Source organism: Chiloscyllium plagiosum, chromosome 13, assembly GCF_004010195.1.
Source record: "Chiloscyllium plagiosum isolate BGI_BamShark_2017 chromosome 13, ASM401019v2, whole genome shotgun sequence".
NCBI classification, from domain to species: Eukaryota; Metazoa; Chordata; class Chondrichthyes; order Orectolobiformes; family Hemiscylliidae; genus Chiloscyllium; species Chiloscyllium plagiosum.
The window spans coordinates 83167668-83185438 of NC_057722.1; the positions used below are offsets into that span (position 1 = coordinate 83167668).

Below are 17771 nucleotides of genomic sequence, written 5' to 3' on the forward strand. Positions count from 1 at the left end.
CGTAAGATGTAGGATTATAATTAGGCCATTCAGCCCATCAAGTCTGTTCACCGTTTGATCATGGTTGATATATTCCTCAAACCCATTCTCCTGCCTCTGTCTATTACCTCTTGATCCCCTTACCAATCAAGAACTTTTTCTCTGGCCTCCACAGCTGTCTGCGGCAATGTGTTCCACAGATTCACTACCCTCTGGTTGAAGAAATTCTTCCTCATCTCAGTTCTAAAGGGTCATTCCTTCACTCTGAGGCTCTGCCCTTGGGTCATGGACTCTCCTATTAGTAGAAACATTTTCTCCATGTCCACTTTATCTAAGCCTCTCAGTTTTGAGTAAGTTTCAATGAGATTCCCCCTCATCATTCTAAACTCCATTTGAGTACAGACCCAGAGACCTCAACCACTCTTCCTAAGACAAGCCCTTCATCCCCAGAATCATGCTTGAAAACCTTGTCTGTATCTCCTCCATGTCAATACATCTTTCCTTGGATACGGGGCCTCACATTGCTCACAATATTTCAAACGCGGTCTAACCAGAGCCTCATGTAGCATCAGCAGTACATCCCTGCTCTTGTATTCTAGTCCTCTTGAAATGAATGCTAACATTGCATTTGCCTTCCTAACTGCCAACTGAACCTGCATGTTAACCTTAAGAGAAACTGAACTGGGACTCCCAAGTGCCTTTGTGCTACACCTTTATTCTTCCTACCAAAGTCCATAATTTTCCCACTTTGTATTCCATCTGCCACTTCTTTGCCTACTCTCCGAGCCTGTCCAAGTCCTTCTGCAGCCTCCCTATCTCCTCAATACTACCTATCCTTCCACCTATTTTTGTGTCACCTACAAAAGTAGCAACAACACCCTTCATCCAAGTCATTAATGTACAATGTGAATAGTTGTGATCCCAAAACTGACCTCTGTGGAACACCAGCTGCCATCCTGAAAAAGACCCCTTTACCCTTTGCCTTCTTTCCATCAGCCAATTCTCTATCCATGCCAGTGCCTTGTCCCTAACACTTTAGACTCTCAGCTTATTTAGCAGGTCCTGAGTGGCACCTTGTCAAAAAATTCAAATAGATCATGTCCACGGTTCTCCTTTGTCTAGCTTTCTCATTACCTCCTCAAAGAATTCAGATTTGCCAGGGATGACTTCTCCTTCATGAAGCTGTGCTGACTCAGCCCTATTTTACCATTCCACAATCTCATCCTTATTAATGGACTCTAAATTCTTATGAATGACCAAGGCCAGGCTAACTGATCTATAATTTCCCTTCTTCTGCCTCCCTCCCTTCTTAAACAGAGTTGTTACATTAGTTACTTTCCAGTTCTCTAGGACCCTCCCTGACTCCAATGATTTTTAAAAGATCATCACCAATGCTTCCACAAACTCCTCAGCTATCTCCTTCAGAACTCTGGGGTGTCATCCATTCAGATCAGATGATTTATCCACCTTCATACTTTTAGCCTCCCCAGCACCGTCTCCTCAGTGATGGCCACTGCACTCACCTCTTAAAGTTCTGGTATGGTACTTGTGTCTTCCACCATGAAGCATAATCCAATATACCTATGCAGTTCCTCAACCATTTTTCTTTCCCATTACTATTTCTCCAAACGGAAGATATTACATCTTATGGTGTTCAAGGTGAGGAAGACTGCAGAGAACTGTCAGTGGACCAATTCAGGTGAACAGAAAAGTGGAAAATGGAACTTAAAAAGTGTGAGGGAATAAGAATAAATGGTCAGATATTGAGAAGCCAAGAAGAACACAGGGAACCTGGAGTGAATGCCCTTAAGGTAGGAGGAAAGACAGATAAGGCAGTTAAGAAAGGGGGGAGGTGAGTCCCAGACCAGGTCGTCACAAGGAGGTGAGTCCCAGACCAGGCCATCACAGGGAGGTGAGTCCCAGACCAGGTCGTCACAAGGAGGTGAGTCCCAGACCAGGCCATCACAGGGAGGTGAGTCCCAGACCAGGTCGTCACAGGGAGGTGAGTCCCAGACCAGGTCGTCACAAGGAGGTGAGTCCCAGACCAGGCCATCACAGGGAGGTGAATCCCAGACCAGGCCGTCACAGGGAGGTGAGTCCCAGACCAGGCCATCACAGGGAGGTGAGTCCCAGACCAGGCCGTTACAGGGAGGTGAGTCCCAGACCAGGCCATCACAGGGAGGTGAGTCCCAGACCAAGCCGTTACAGGGAGGTGAGTCCCAGACCAGGCCGTTAGAAGCAGGTGAGTCCCAGACCAGTTCATCACAGGGAGGTGAGTCCCAGACCAGGCCGTTACAGGGAGGTGAGTCCCTGACCAGGCCGTTAGAAGCAGGTGAGTCCCAGACCAAGCCGTCACAGGGAGGCGAGTCCCAGACCAAGCCGTTAGAAGCAGGTGAGTCCCAGACAAAGCCGTTACAGGGAGGTGAGTCCCAGACCAGGCTGTTACAGGGAGGTGAGTCCCTGACCAGGCCGTTAGAAGCAGGTGAGTCCCAGACCAGGCCATCACAGGGAGGCGAGTCCCTGACCAGGCCATCACAGGGAGGCGAGTCCCAGACCAGGCCGTCACAGGGAGGTGAGTCCCAGACCAGGCCATTACAGGGAGGTGAGTCCCTGACCAGGCCGTTACAGGGAGGTGAGTCCCAGACCAGGCCGTCACAGGGAGGTGAGTCCCAGACCAAGCCATCACAGGGAGGTGAGTCCCAGATCAGACCGTCACAGGGAGGTGAGTCCCAGACCAGGCCATCACAGGGAGGCGAGTCCCTGACCAGGCCATCACAGGGAGGTGAGTCCCAGACCAGGCCGTTAGAAGCGGGTGAGTCCCAGACCAGACCATCACAGGGAGGTGAGTCCCAGACCAGGTCGTCACAAGGAGGTGAGTCCCAGACCAGGCATCACAGGGAGGTGAGTCCCTGACCAGGCCGTTACAGGGAGGTGAGTCCCTGACCAGGCCGTTACAGGGAGGTGAGTCCCTGACCAGGCCATCACAGGGAGGTGAGTCCCTGACCAGGCCATCACAGGGAGGTGAGTCCCTTGTGGTCTGGAGTCTTGGCACAATACCACCTGAAGACTCCATGCTGGCATGGACTGGGGTGAAAAGGACACTAATTTGAGTACTTTTTTCTTCTTTATATTCTTATGCCAGTCTTTCAGTTTTGTACCAAATACTGAAATACCTGTATGTAGGTATTATTCGAGTGCATGTAACATTAAAACTAATTCAATTCAATTAATAGTCAACGCAGAACATGAGTAAAGAGATAGTGTATTTGAACTGCATATGACATGAGTTAGGCTACAGTTAGACCATTATGGACAGTTCTGGTCACTGTATTACTGAAGGATGTAATTACAACATAAGGAGCATGAAAGGAATTTGAAGCATATTGCCATGAATGGAAAAGATTAGCTATGGGAAAAGATTCAATGAAGATATGGTTGAGAGAAGTTTTAATTGAGGTGGAGAAAATTACCAAGGACCTAGATCGAGTGGATAAGAAAGACCTATTTATCTTTGCAGAGATGTCATTAAGCTGTGGCTTAGTAGATGAAGGATTAGAGTTGAGAAACTTCCATCACCCAGAGGGTACTGGAAATCTGAAACTCATTGCCTGAAAGGATAGTAGAGTCTGAAACCCTCGTTAGATTTAAAAGGTCCTTGGATTATGCACTTGAACTGTTGTAGCCTTCGGTGCTTCCAAGTATGAACTGGACAGTGGGAATTGGCTGGATAGCTTTTTGATCATAATCAACATGTTGGGCTCAATTAGCTCTTTCTGCGCTGTCAGATTCTATGATTCTTTGTAACTCTGTCCATCCTCATACATTAATCAGGACCACTTCAAAACCATTTAATAGAAAATAAGTCACATGGAGAGATTAATTCACCTCAGTTGGCACACTGAGAAAAGTCTACAGTCTTGTGGTGTACAACTGTCTTAGGTAGTTTGCTTGAACATTAGCATTTTCTTCAAGATAAGGATATTGCAAAATGGGTTAAATTCAATAAGAATATCTTGGACATAGTTCTCAGTATTAAAATCAAAAATGCAACATTCAGAGATGAATTTCCAAAGAATGGATACCAAGACTGACCATAACCATTGTACAATGAAACATGTGCAGTGGGATATTATTTGTTTGAAGGCAGTTCAGAGAAGGTTTACTCGGACCATCTCGTACAAGACATTGGTTCGGCCGCATTTAGAATACTGTGTACAGTTCTAGTCGCCACATTACCAAAAGGATGTGGACGCTTTGGAGAGGGTGCAGAGAAGGTTTACGAGGATGTTGCCTGGTATGGAAGGTGCTAACTATGAAGAGAGGTTGAGTAAGTTAGGTTTATTTTCACTAGAAAAAAGGAGATTGAGGGGGGACCTGATTGAGGTTTACAAAATCTTGAAGGGTGTAGACAGGGTGGATGGAGACAAGCTTTTTCCCAGGGTAAAGGATTCAATAATGAGAGGTCACACTTTCAAAGTGAGAGGTGGAAGGTTTAAGGGGGATACACACAGTAAGTACTTCACACAGAGAGGAGTGGGCATTTGGAACATGTTGCCAGCAGAGGTGGTAGAGGCAGGCACGGTAGATTCATTTAAGATGCATCTGGACAGATGCCTGAGCAGGTGGGGAGCAGAGGGATACAGATGCTTAGGAATTGACCAACAGGTTTAGACAGTACAGTTGGATCGGCTCAGGCTTGGAGGGCCGAAGGGCCTGTTCCTGGGCTGTAAATTTTCTTTGTATTTCTCTCCGGTGTGGAGGGATTGTCTTATGAGCAAAGGCTAAACAAGTGGGGTCTTTACTCATTCAAGTTCCGAAGAATGAGATGTGATCTTATTGAATCCTATCAGATTCTTAACGAGTTTGACAGGGTAAATGCTGAGATGATGTTTCCCGTCATGGGAGAGTCGAGGACCAGAAGCACAATCTCAGAATAAGAACAAAGAAACTTTACAGCCCAGGAACAGGCCCTTCGGCCCTCCAAGCCTGAGCCAATCCAAATGTACTGTCTAAACCTGTCACCCAATTCCTAAGCATCTGTATCCCTCTGCTCCCCACCTACTCATGCATCTGTCCAGACGCATCTTAAATTAACCTCCCATGCCTGCCTCTACCACCTCTGCTGGCAACGCGTTCCAAATGCCCATCACCCTCTATGTGAAGTACTTGCCGTGTGTATCCCCATTAAACTTTCCACCTCTCACTTTGAAAGTGTGACCTCTCGTTATTGAATCCTTCACCCTGGGAAAAAACTTATCTCTGTCTACCCTGTCAATACCTTCAAGATTTTGTAAACCTCAATCAGGTCCCCCCTCAATCTCCTTTTTTCTAGTGAAAATAAACCTAACTTACTCAACCTCTCTTCATAGCCAGCACCTTCCATACCAGGCAACATCCTCGTAAACCTTCTCTGCACCCTCTCCAAAGTGTCCACATCCATTTGGTAATGTGGCACCCAGAACTGTACACAGTATTCTAAATGTGGCTGAACCAATGTCTTGTACAATTTTAACGTGACTTGCCTGCTCTTATACTCAATACCCCGTCCAATGAAGGCAAGCATACCATATACCTTCTTGACCACTCTATCCACCTGTGCAGCAACCTTCAGAGTACAATGGACCTGCATTCCCAAATCTCTCTGACCATCAACCTTTCCCAAGGCTCTTCCATTCATTGTATAATTTGCTCTAGAATTAGACTTGCCTAAATGCATCACCTCACATTAGTCTGGATTGAAAGCCATCTGCCACTTTTCCGCTCAACTCTCCAGTCTATCTATATCCTCCTGTATTCCCTGACAGTCCCTTTTTTTTTTAGATTAGATTAGATTACTTTACAGTGTGGAAACAGGCCCTTCGGCCCAACAAGTCCACACCGACCCGCCGAAGCGTAACCCACCCATACCCCTACATTTACCCCTTACCTAACACTACGGGCAATTTAGCATGGCCAATTCACCTGACCTGCACATCTTTGGACTGTGGGAGGAAACCGGAGCACCCGGAGGAAACCCACGCAGACACGGGGAGAACGTGCAAACTCCACACAGTCAGTCGCCTGAGGCGGGAATTGAACCCGGGTCTCTGGCGCTGCGAGGCAGCAGTGCTAACCACTGTGCCACCGTGCCGCCCTTATGCTGTCTGATACTCTACCAATCTTTGTGTCATCTGCAAACTTGCTGATCATACCAACAGTGCCCTCTTCCAGATATTTATGTATATTACAAACAACAGTGGCCCCAGCACTGACCCCTGTGGAACACCACTGGTCACCTTTCTCCATTTCGAGAAACTCCCTTCAACTACTACTCTCTGTCTCCTGTTGCTCAACCAGTTCTTTATCCACCTCGCTAGAACACCCTGCACACCATGTGACTTCACTTTCCCCATTAATCTACCATGGGGAACCTTATCAAACGTCTTACAAAAGTCCATGTATATGACATCAACAGCCCTTCCTTCATCTATCAACTTGGTTATTTCCTCGAAGAATTCTATTAAGTTGGTAAGGCATGATCTCCTCCACACAAAACCATGTTGCCTATCACTGACAAATAGATAAAGGGGCATCAATTTAAGACTGAGATGAGGAAGAATTTCTTCTTTCAGATGATTAAGAATCTTTGGGAGTCCTTGCCACAAAGAGCTGTGGGGATAGTCTCCTTGTGTACATTTAAGGCTGAGATCAATTCTTAAACTGAAGAGGAATCAGGAATTATGGGGGAAGAGAGGAAAGTGGACGAAAGGAATGTTGGATCAGCTGTGATTTCCAAGGCATTTGACAAGGTACTGCACAAAACGCTGCTCATAAAATAAAGATGCAAGGTGTTACTGGCAATGTATTAACATAGACAGAGGATTGGTTAACTAACAGGAAGCAAACAGTGGTTTTCTGGTTGGCAATCAGTGACTAGTGGTGTGCCTCAGGAATTAGTGTTGGAACCACAATTATTCACAGTTTGTATAAATGATTTAGGGTTGGGGACCGTGTGTAATGTGTCACAGTTTGCATATGAGACTAAAATGAGTGGCAGCGCAAAGTGTGCAGAGATCTGTGAAACTTTGCAAAGGGACATAGATAGTTAAAGTGAGTGGGCAAAGATCTGACAGTTGGAATAAATATTAATAAATGTGAAGTTGCCCATTTCAGTCGGAATAATAATAAAAAAGATTATTACTTGAATGCTAAAAAAATGGAGCTTGCTGCTGTGCAGAGGGACCTGGGTGTCCTTGTGCATGAATCATAGAGGGTTGGTCTGCAGGTACAACAGGTAATGAAGAAGGCAAATGGAATTTGGCCCTTCATTGCTAAAGGGATTGAGTTTAAAAGCAGGGAGGTTATGTTGCAGCTGTACAGGGTGCTGACCTGGAGTACTGTGTGCAGTTTTGGTCTCCTTACTTGAGAAAGGATGTACTGGCACTGGAGGGAGGGCAGAGGAGGTACACTGGGTTGATTCCGGAGTTGAGGGGGTTGGTTTATGAGGAGAGACTGAGTAGACTGGGATTATACTCATTGGAATTTAGAAGGATGAGTGGGGATCTTCCAGAAATGAAGGAATTTATGAAGGGAATAGATAGGATAGACATAGAGAGGATGTTTCCACTGGTGGGTGAAACCAGGCCAAGAGAGAATAGCCTCAAAATTAGAGAGAGCAGATTTAGGACTAAATTGAGAAGGAACTTCTTCATCCAGAGGGTTGTGAATCTATGGAATTCCCTGCTCATTGAAGTACATAGAACATAGAACATTACAGCACAGTACAGGCCCTTCGGCCCTCGATGTTATGCTGCCCTGTCATACTAATCTGAAGCCCATCCCACCTACACTATTCCATGTACGTCCATTTGCCTGTCCAATGACGACTTAAATGCACTTAAACTTGGCGAATCTACTACTGATGCAGGCAAAGCATTCCATACCCTTACTACTCTCTGTAGTTGAAGATTCCTCAGTAAATGTTTTTAAAGCTAAGATAAATTTTGTTTGAACAGTAAAGGGATTAAGGGTTATAGTGAGAGGGCCAGTAAGTGAATCTAAGGCCACAAAAAGATCAGTAATGATCTTATTGAGTGGCGGAGCAGGCTTGAGGGGCCAGACAGCCTTCTCCTGCTCCTAGTTCTTACGTTCTTATTTTCTTACCCCATTGAATGTTGGAACAAGCATGAAGGGTTCGGCAGCCTACTCCTGTTCCTATTTCCTGTGGTCATACAGGAGGGTTAGTGAGTATATCAGAGCTGAAATCCATGCAATTTGTAGAGAACTACTGATCCTAAGAAGAATGGGTACAGTACTGGACTCTACAGTGTGTTCCAAATGTAACCAATGGAGTCTCCTCTCTATACAGAGCACTCTACATGTTCCTATCCTTGATTTATTTTATTTCGTACTTACTGTCTCAACTCAAGATTTGTTATGAAAAGTAAAGTTACACAAATGTCCAAGTTAGCTGAGTGGTTTATATGCATTTTTACTTAACATATATTTCATTGTTTAAAAGTAACGGCAGTAACATCAGCTAGGTCTTAACCTATGCATTAATAAACTGACTGCTTCCTGTCTGAATGGAAGAGGCAGAGGAATCTTGTCAAACAATTCGAAATCTAATACACTCCACTCTATCAGACTGTCCGTTTTGTGTACACACTCTTGAGGCATGAAGTTTGAGAGGCTTCACTCTCTATAAACAATCTGATGGGAAATGGTGAAATTACTTACAGATTCACCCCTTTACGAAAAGGCTAAACAGTGATGGCAGAATAAGATTCAGTGTTCGAGCTGAAGCTGAAATGAGGATTTGTTTCTATTAGAGAAGGTTTTATCAGGCACATACTTACGTGATCACTGATCTAGACAACAATAACTCATTACATTCATGTAGCACCTTTTCATATGATAAAACATCCCAACACAATTAAACAGGTTGAACATGGTGTTGGAGTTGGAGTTCCAGACATTCACATAAAGCACAGGCTGTTGGGGGTGCAGAGCTACAATTCAACATACAATTGTTCAGTTTTTCTCAGATAAAGGGATGACCAGAATTTTAAAGCACTCTTTTAGCTCCCAAGTTCTATCTGATGCGATCAGCAGGCAAGCCTTTCAGTGAATGAACAGCCCATCCATGTGGCACAGATGTCAGACTGTTTAAACTTGCAAATTGAGATTCTCTGTCTATTAGAGTACACAAAGTGTACTAAGATAAGATCCTAATGATTGGAGCATTAAGGGTCTTGTGGTGTAATAGTAGTGTTCCTACCTCTGAGCCAGAGGGTCCTGATTCAAGGCCCACTGTTCCTAAGGATGATTGACAACAAAAGAACATTAATGTGTATTCAACGAAGGGATTTGGCAATTTGTCAATGGCTTTAGATGATCCTTTGGGTCAACCTAATAAACTTGTTTCTTTGATGAAGAAGAACACAGGTGCAAATCTCAGGCCATCCTTAGGGATTGCATAACTCCCCAAAGCACATGACCCTTTTGCCAACGACGGAAGAAGGCTTCCTTTCTCCTATCTCACTCTTACCCCCAGGGTGGAATGCCCATTAGTCTTAACCATTTCATTTTTGTAGCCCATTAGCGACTTTAGAGTGAGCCGCAAACCCACAATCTGGTTTGGATCTCATCTCTCCAGTTACTTCATATCCATTTTCAATGGAAGTTTGTAGTGATTAGAATGAGGTCAGCCAGGTGGATCTCACTGAGTATGAGGTCCCTGATTGGGGTTATTTACCTGCACCAATCATGGGGACCTTCACTAACAGATAAAAGACAGAGACTCAGACATTCTCTTCACTATAGGGATTGGCTCTGGGCTGGCCAGTCAGAGTCCATGTACGATGCACATGTAAATAAAGGGTGACTTGGTGATAGCCTACTGGCCTCCATGGAAGTATTTCAAAGTTGAATTTCCTTCACATTCTGTTTTGAACGCTTTCCTTTGGTTTCCTTTTATTTGTGCTTTCCCTCCTTTTTTTCCCCCTTATTCCACCTCCTTTCTGCTTTCTTCTCAGGTTCATGCTCTCTCTAAGATTCAGTTCTTTCTTCCCCAAGCTCTCCACTTGATTTATCGTGTGTGATAGGTGTCAGAATCCTGGAATACACTTTATAGCGGTGATCGGCCACCATACTGAGTAGTGCATAGTGGATGTATGTAGACCAGAAGGCTTTGAAAAGGAAGTGAGAGAGCCAGACCTAATTTGGAAAAGATTTAAAATAAGAAGTCAAGTTCTCTGAGGCATGTTTTTATTGCTTGTTACCATGCAGGAACAAGTTTTATTTTAGAAATGCTGGCTTTTTTGACAACTGCTGAGTGATGTTGTTTAATGTGAGTGAATTTCAGGCCCACAATTGCAGATCTAGGGCAGGAGGTGAATTAGCGGGAGTGAGGAAGCGACCCAGACCAGTTTCTCATCAGAATGCTGTCGAGGCAGTGGAGCTGCCTGTTCAAATAAGTCCCTAATCAGCAGCACCTGCATCAAGACAGCCCGCTGCATCCTGCTGTGCAGACACTGTATTATGCCTGGATATCACTCAATTGTAAGTAGATTGAACTGTCTTGTTTCATGAAGAGAGTAGAACTCACAGTCTCTTGTATATGTTCTTTCGCAGTTTGCCCCATTGTTTGGGAACTATGTGCTCAGATATCTGTACACAGAAAGACATTCTTTTAAAGAGTAAGGATTTGCATGAACTTTTATAGTCATCTGGTGGGGTTTGGTTTGTTCATTGATTAATGGAGCATCACTCTGCTACAACTGCAGCCTGTTGTTGGTCAGCCTTGCCATTACAAATATTTGCATCACATTTCAAACTAGTATTTAAAAGAAATTGTGTTGTCTGTGAATCAGGAGGTGGAGCACAGTTGAATTTGTCTTACAAAACATCATATGAAAGTTTCCATTGTTTATAATAAATGCTGTTTGCGCTCAACAAACTGCATTTCCCAGCTTTGTCATTTAACCGGCAAGTCTTTTTCTGCTCAGTTATATCTGGTTGCAGTTCATTCGCTTCTGGTTTGGAAGGTCTAGATCATTTTGTTCTTTTTAACGTACCTTGTGGATAATTCACCTGCACATCAGGGCACTTCCTTCAAACATAACTGACAGGATTGATAAATAGAACCCAGAAGACATTCCTTTAGTGTAAAATGTTTTTACCCTGTTCAATTTGATGCTAATGTTGAGCAAAGGAACAGTTTCCACTTTGCTCACAGATGTTATCATCAGGTATTCCCAGGATGGACACGACTAGTGAATGAATGAATGATTTTATTGTCATGTGTACTTTACAGTAGAAAAAGCAGTAAAATACAGTGAAAAGCTTTTCCACTGTCACCCTGACCTGGCGTCTTTTTGAATAGTTTTGGAATAAGAAAAAAATGCAGAAAGATGTAACTTAAAGAGAGTTTGGCAGTCCTGAGCACAGTCACATACAGAGCAAATATCCCAGGGCTCTGTCCAACAATATGCCTCAGACCCATGCTTGGAAGAATACATCTTCTGCACGTTTGTATTGTGCTTTGCTTTTCTGCTTAAATTATGATGCCTATAAATTAAACAAGGAACTTAAAATAAAAACACTTCCATTCCTGTAGTGCCTTTCTCATTGTCAGGGGGTTGCAAAGTGACTTAGAAGTTACTTTTAAAATGTTATCATTGTTGTTTTGTAGACAAACACAGCAGTCAACTTTGAGGAAAAGCGAATAGTTAATTAGGAAGAGGAATAATTTCTCAAGCCTATTCCCCATTCAATAAGACAATAACTAATCAGTTAACATCCCTTTTTCTGTTATGCTGTTTGAGAGAATCATGTTATCCAGCACAGCACAGAACTCTCCTGTTTTCCTTAAAGTAATGCCATGGAATCTTTCCTATCTGTTTGAGAAGACTTTATATCTCATCCAATATACATTCCTATGGCAATGCTACTCCATACTAGTACGGCAATGTACTGTCAGCGTTTGCTAGGAGCTTAGTTTCTGGCGCTGGGGTTCAAGCCACAATTTAATGACTCCCATACAAGAGCATATATACTGGGTTTTGAACAATGGGTGAAAGATAGACTATGTTGACGCCTTGATAGAGCATTCTAATTGATCCTAATTCCCTTCTTCTTCCCTGTCTCCCTGACCATTTTCCTTTGACGGTGAGAATATAACAGTTACGGTGAGAAGATAACAGTTATGGTGAGAATATACCAATGACGGTGAGAATATTCCAGTGACGGTGAGAATATTCCAGTGACGGTGAGAATAAAACACTGATGGTGAGAATAAAACACTGACGGTGAGGATATGCCAGTGACGGTGAGGATATACCAGTGACAGTGAGAACATACCAGTGAGGTTTAGAATAAAACACTGACGGTGAGGATAAACCAGTGACGGTGAGAATATACCAGTGATGGTGAGGATATACCAGTGACGGTGAGGATATACCAGTGACGGTGAGGATATTCCAGTGATGGTGAGAATTTACCAGTGACTGTGAGAATAAAACTCTGACAGTGAGAATATGTCAGTGACGATGAGAATATTCCAGTGACGATGAGAATATACCAGTGAGGTTTAGAATAAAACACTGATGGTGAGAATATGCCAGTGACGGTGAGGATTTACCAGTGATGGTGAGAATATACCAGTGAGGTTGAGAATAAAACACTGACAATGTGTTGCTAGAAAAGCGCAGCAGGTCAGGCAGCGTCCAAGGAGCAAGACAATCGATGTTTTGGGCATGAGCCCTTCTTCAGGAATCCTCAGCATTCCTGAAGAAGGGCTCATGCCCGAAACGTCGATTCTCCTGCTCCTTGGATGCTGCCTGACCTGCTGTGCTTTTCCAGCAACACATTTTCAGCTCTGATCTCCAGCATCTGCAGTCCTCACTTTCTCCAATAAAGCACTGACGGTGAGGATATACTAGTGATGGTGAGAATATACCAGTGACGGTGAGAATATAACAGTGACGGTGAGGATATACCAGTGAGGTTGAGAATAAAATACCGAGGGTGAGAATATACCAGAGAGGTTGAGAATAGAACACTGATGCTGAGAATGTATCAGTGACAGTGAGGATATACCAGTGACGGCGAGAATGAAACACTGATGGTGAGGATATGCCAGTGAGGTTGAGAATAAAACAATGGTGGTGAGAATATACCAGTGATGTAGAGAATAAAACACTGATGGTGAGGATATACCAGTGATGTTGAGAATATACCAGTGACGGTGAGTACATACCAGTGACGGTGAGAATATTCCAGTGACGGTGAGAATAAAACACTGGTGGTGAGAATAAAACACTGATGGTGAGGATATACCAGTGACAGTGAGAATATACCAGTGACGTTGAGAATAAAACAATGATGGTGAGAATATACCAGTTACGGTGAGAATATACCAGTGACGTTGAGAATAAAACACTGACGGTGAGAATATACCAGTGACAGTGAGGATATATCAGTGACAGTGAGAATAAAACACTGACGGTGAGAATATACCAGTGACAGTGAGAACATACCAGTGAGGTTGAGAATATACCAGTGACGGTGAGAATAAAACAGTGACGTTGAGAATAAAACACTGACGGTGAGGATATACCAGTGACGGTGAGGATATACCATTGATGGTGAGAATATACCAGAGAGGTTGAGAAGAAAACACTGATAGTGAGAATATACCAGTGACAGTGAGAATATACCAGTGACAGTGAGAATAAAACACTGACGATGAGAATATACCAGTGACGGTGAGAATATACGAGTGACGATGAGAATATACCAGTGAGGTTTAGAATAAAACACTGGTGGTGAGAATAAAACACTGATGGTGAGGATATACAAATGACGTTGAGAATATAACAGTGATGGTGAGAATATACCAGTGACGTTGAGTATAAAACTCTGACAGTGAGGATATTCCAGTGACAGTGAGGATATTCCAGTGACGGTGAGAATATACCAGTGACGGTGAGAATAAAACACTGATGGTGAGAATGTACCCATGACGGTGAGGATATACCAGTGACGGTAAGACTATACCAGTGACGATGAGAATATACCAGTGATGGTGAGAATATACCAGTGAGGTTTAGAATAAAACACTGACGGTGAGAATATGCTAGTGACGGTGAGAATATGCCAGTGACGGTGAGAATATACCAGTGATGTTGACAATATACCAGTGATGTTGAGAATATGCCAGTGATGGTGAGAATATGCCAGTGACGGTGAGAATATTCTAGAGACGGTGAGAATATTACAGTGAGGTTGAGAATAAAATACTGATGGTGAGAATATGCCAGAGGGGTTGAGAATAAAACACTGATGGTGAGAATATACCAGTGACGGTGAGAATATTCCAGTGACGGTGAGGATATACCAGTGATAGTGAGGATATACCAGTGACGGTGAGGATACACCAGTGACGGTGAGGATATACCAGTGACAATGAGGATATACCAGTGATGGTGAGAATAAAGCACTGACGGTGAGAATATACTAGTGACAGTGAGAATAAAATACTGACGGTGAGAATATACCAGTGACGGTGAGGATATACCAGTGACGGTGAGGATATACCAATGACGGTGAGAATATACCAGTGATGTTGACAATAAAACACTTACGTTGAGAATATACCAGTGACGGTGAGAATATACCAGTGACTGTGAGAATATACCAGTGACTGTGAGAATAAAACACTGACGATGAGAATATACCAGTGACAGTGAGGATATAGAGCTGGAAATGTGTTGCTGGAAAAGCGCAGCAGGTCAGGCAGCATCCAGGGAACAGGAGAATCGACGTTTCGGGCATAAGCCCTTCTTCAGGAATGCCCGAAACGTCGATTCTCCTGTTCCCTGGATGCTGCCTGACCTGCTGCGCTTTTCCAGCAACACATTTCCAGCTCTGATCTCCAGCATCTGCAGACCTCACTTTCTCCACAGTGAGGATATACCAGTGACAGTGAGGATATACCAGTGACAGTGAGAATATACCAGTGATGTTGAGAATAAAACACTTAGGTTGAGAATATTCCAATGACGGTGAGAATAAAACACTGACGGTTAGGATATACCAGTGACGGTTAGGATATACCAGTGACGGTGAGAATATGCCAGTGACGGTGAGAATATACACGTGACGGTGAGAATATACCAGGGAGGTTGAGAATAAAACACTGACGGTGAGAATATACCAGTGACGGTGAGAATATACCAGTGACGGTGTGGATATACCTGTGACGGTGTGGGTATACCAGTGACGGTGAGGATATACCAGTGATGGTGAGAATATACCAGTGAGGTTGGGAATAAAACACTGACGGTGAGAATATACCAGTGACAGTGAGAATAAAACTCTGACGGTGAGGATATGCCAGTGACGGTGAAGATATACCAGTGACGGTGAGAATATACATGTGACGGTGAGAATATACCAGGGAGGTTGAGAATAAAACACTGACAGTGAGAATATACCAGTGAGGTTTAGAATAAAACTCTGAAGGTGAGAATATGCCTGTGACGGTGAGAATATACCAGTGACGGTGAGAATGTACCAGTGAGGTTTAGAATAAAACTCTGAAGGTGAGAATATGCCAGTGACGGTGAGAATATACCAGTGACAGTGAGAATATACCAGTGACGGTGAAAATATACCAGTGAGGTTTAGCATAAAACACTGAAGGTGAGAATATGTCAGTGACGGTTAGAATATACTAGTGATGTTGAGAATATGCCAGTGACGGTGAGAATATGCCAGTGACGATGAGAATACACCAGTGATGGTGAGAATATTCTAGAGACTGTGAGAATAAACCAGTGACGGTGAGAATACACCACTGATGGTGAGAATAAAACACTGACGGCGAGAATATACCAGCGACGGTGAGAATATATCAGTGACGTTGATAATGAAACACTGACAGTGAGAATATACCAGTGACAGTGAGAATATACCAGTGACGTTGAAAATGAAACACTGACGGTGAGGATATACCAGTGACGGTGAGGATATACCAGTGAGATTGAGAATAAAATACTGACGGTGAGAATATACCAGAGAGGTTGAGAATAAAACACTGACAGTCAGAATATTCCACTGACGATGAGAATATTCCAGTGACTGTGAGGATATATCAGTGACAGTGAGGATATACCAGTGACGGTGAGAATAAAACACAGACGGTGAGAATATACCAGTGATATTGAGAATAAAATACTGATGGTGAGAATATACCAGTGACGGTGAGGATATTCCAGTGACGGTGAGGATATACCAGTGACGGTGAGGATATCCCAGTGTCGGTGAGAATATACCAGTGATGGTGTGGATATACCAGTGACGGCGTGGATATACCAGTGACGGTGAGGATACACCAGTGACGGTGAGAATATACCAGTGAGGTTGAGAGTAAAGCACTGACGGTGAGAATATTACAGTGAGGTTGAGAATAAAATACTGACAGTGAGAATATTCCACTGACGATGAGAATATTCCAGTGACGGTGAGGATATTCCAGTGACGGTGAGAATATACTAGTGACGGTGAGAATATACCAGGGATGTAGAGAATAAAACACGTACAGTGATAATATTCCAGGGAGGATGAAAATAAAACACTGATGGTGACGATATCCCAGTGACGGTGAGAATATACCAGTCACGGTGTGGATATACCAGTGACGGCGTGGATATACCAGTGATGGTGTGGATATACCAGTGATGGCGTGGATATACCAGTGACGGTGTGGATATACCAGTGACGGTGAGGATATACCAGTGACGGTGAGAACATACCAGTGAGGTTGAGAGTAAAACACTGACGGTGAGAATATTCCAGTGACGGTGAGAATAAAACACTGACAGAGAGAATATACCAGTGACGGTGAGAATATACCAGTGAGGTTTAGAATAAAACTCTGAAGGTGAGAATATTCCAGTGACGGTGAGAATATACCAGTGACAGTGAGAATATTCCAGTGACGGTGAGAATATGCCAGTGACGATGAGAATATTCTAGAGACTGTGAGAATAAACCACTGACGGTGAGAATACACCACTGACGTTGAGAATAAACCACTGATGGTGAGAATGAAACACTGACGGTGAGAATATACCAGCGACGGTGAGAATATACCAGTGACGTTGAAAATGAAACACTGATGGTGAATATATACCAGTGACAGTGAGGATATACCAGTGAGATTGAGAATAAAATACTGACGGTGAGAATATACCAGAGAGGTTGAGAATAAAACACTGACCGTCAGAATATTCCAGAGAGGTTGAGAATAAAACACTGACCGTCAGAATATTCCACTGACGATGAGAATATTCCAGTGACGGTGAGGATATATCAGGGACAGTGAGGATATATCAGTGACGGTGAGAATAAAACACTGACGGTGAGAATATACCAGTGACAGTGAGAATATACCAGTGACTGTGAGGATATTCCAGTGACAGTAAGAATATACCAGTGACGGTGAGGATATTCCAGTGACGGTGAGAATATACTAGTGACGGTGAGAATATACCAGTGATGTTGAGAATAAAACACGTACAATGATAATATTCCAGTGACGGTGAAAATAAAACACTGACGGTGACGATATCCCAGTGACAGTGAGAATATACCAGTGATGGTGTGGATATACCAGTGATGGCGTGGATATACCAGTTCCGGCGTGGATATACCAGTGAAGGTGTGGATATACCAGTGACGGTGAGGATATACCAGTGACGGTGAGAATATACCAGTGAGGTTGAGAATAAAATACTGACGGTGAG

At 43.5% G+C, this 17771-nt stretch overlaps 1 protein-coding gene across 7 annotated transcripts in view; it reads left to right on the forward strand.

Annotated features, from left to right (window-relative positions):
- Window positions 1-17771, forward strand: part of mecom (MDS1 and EVI1 complex locus) — a 1133356-nt gene that overhangs the window by 781606 nt on the left and 333979 nt on the right. The gene's annotated exons all lie outside the window — the stretch shown is intronic.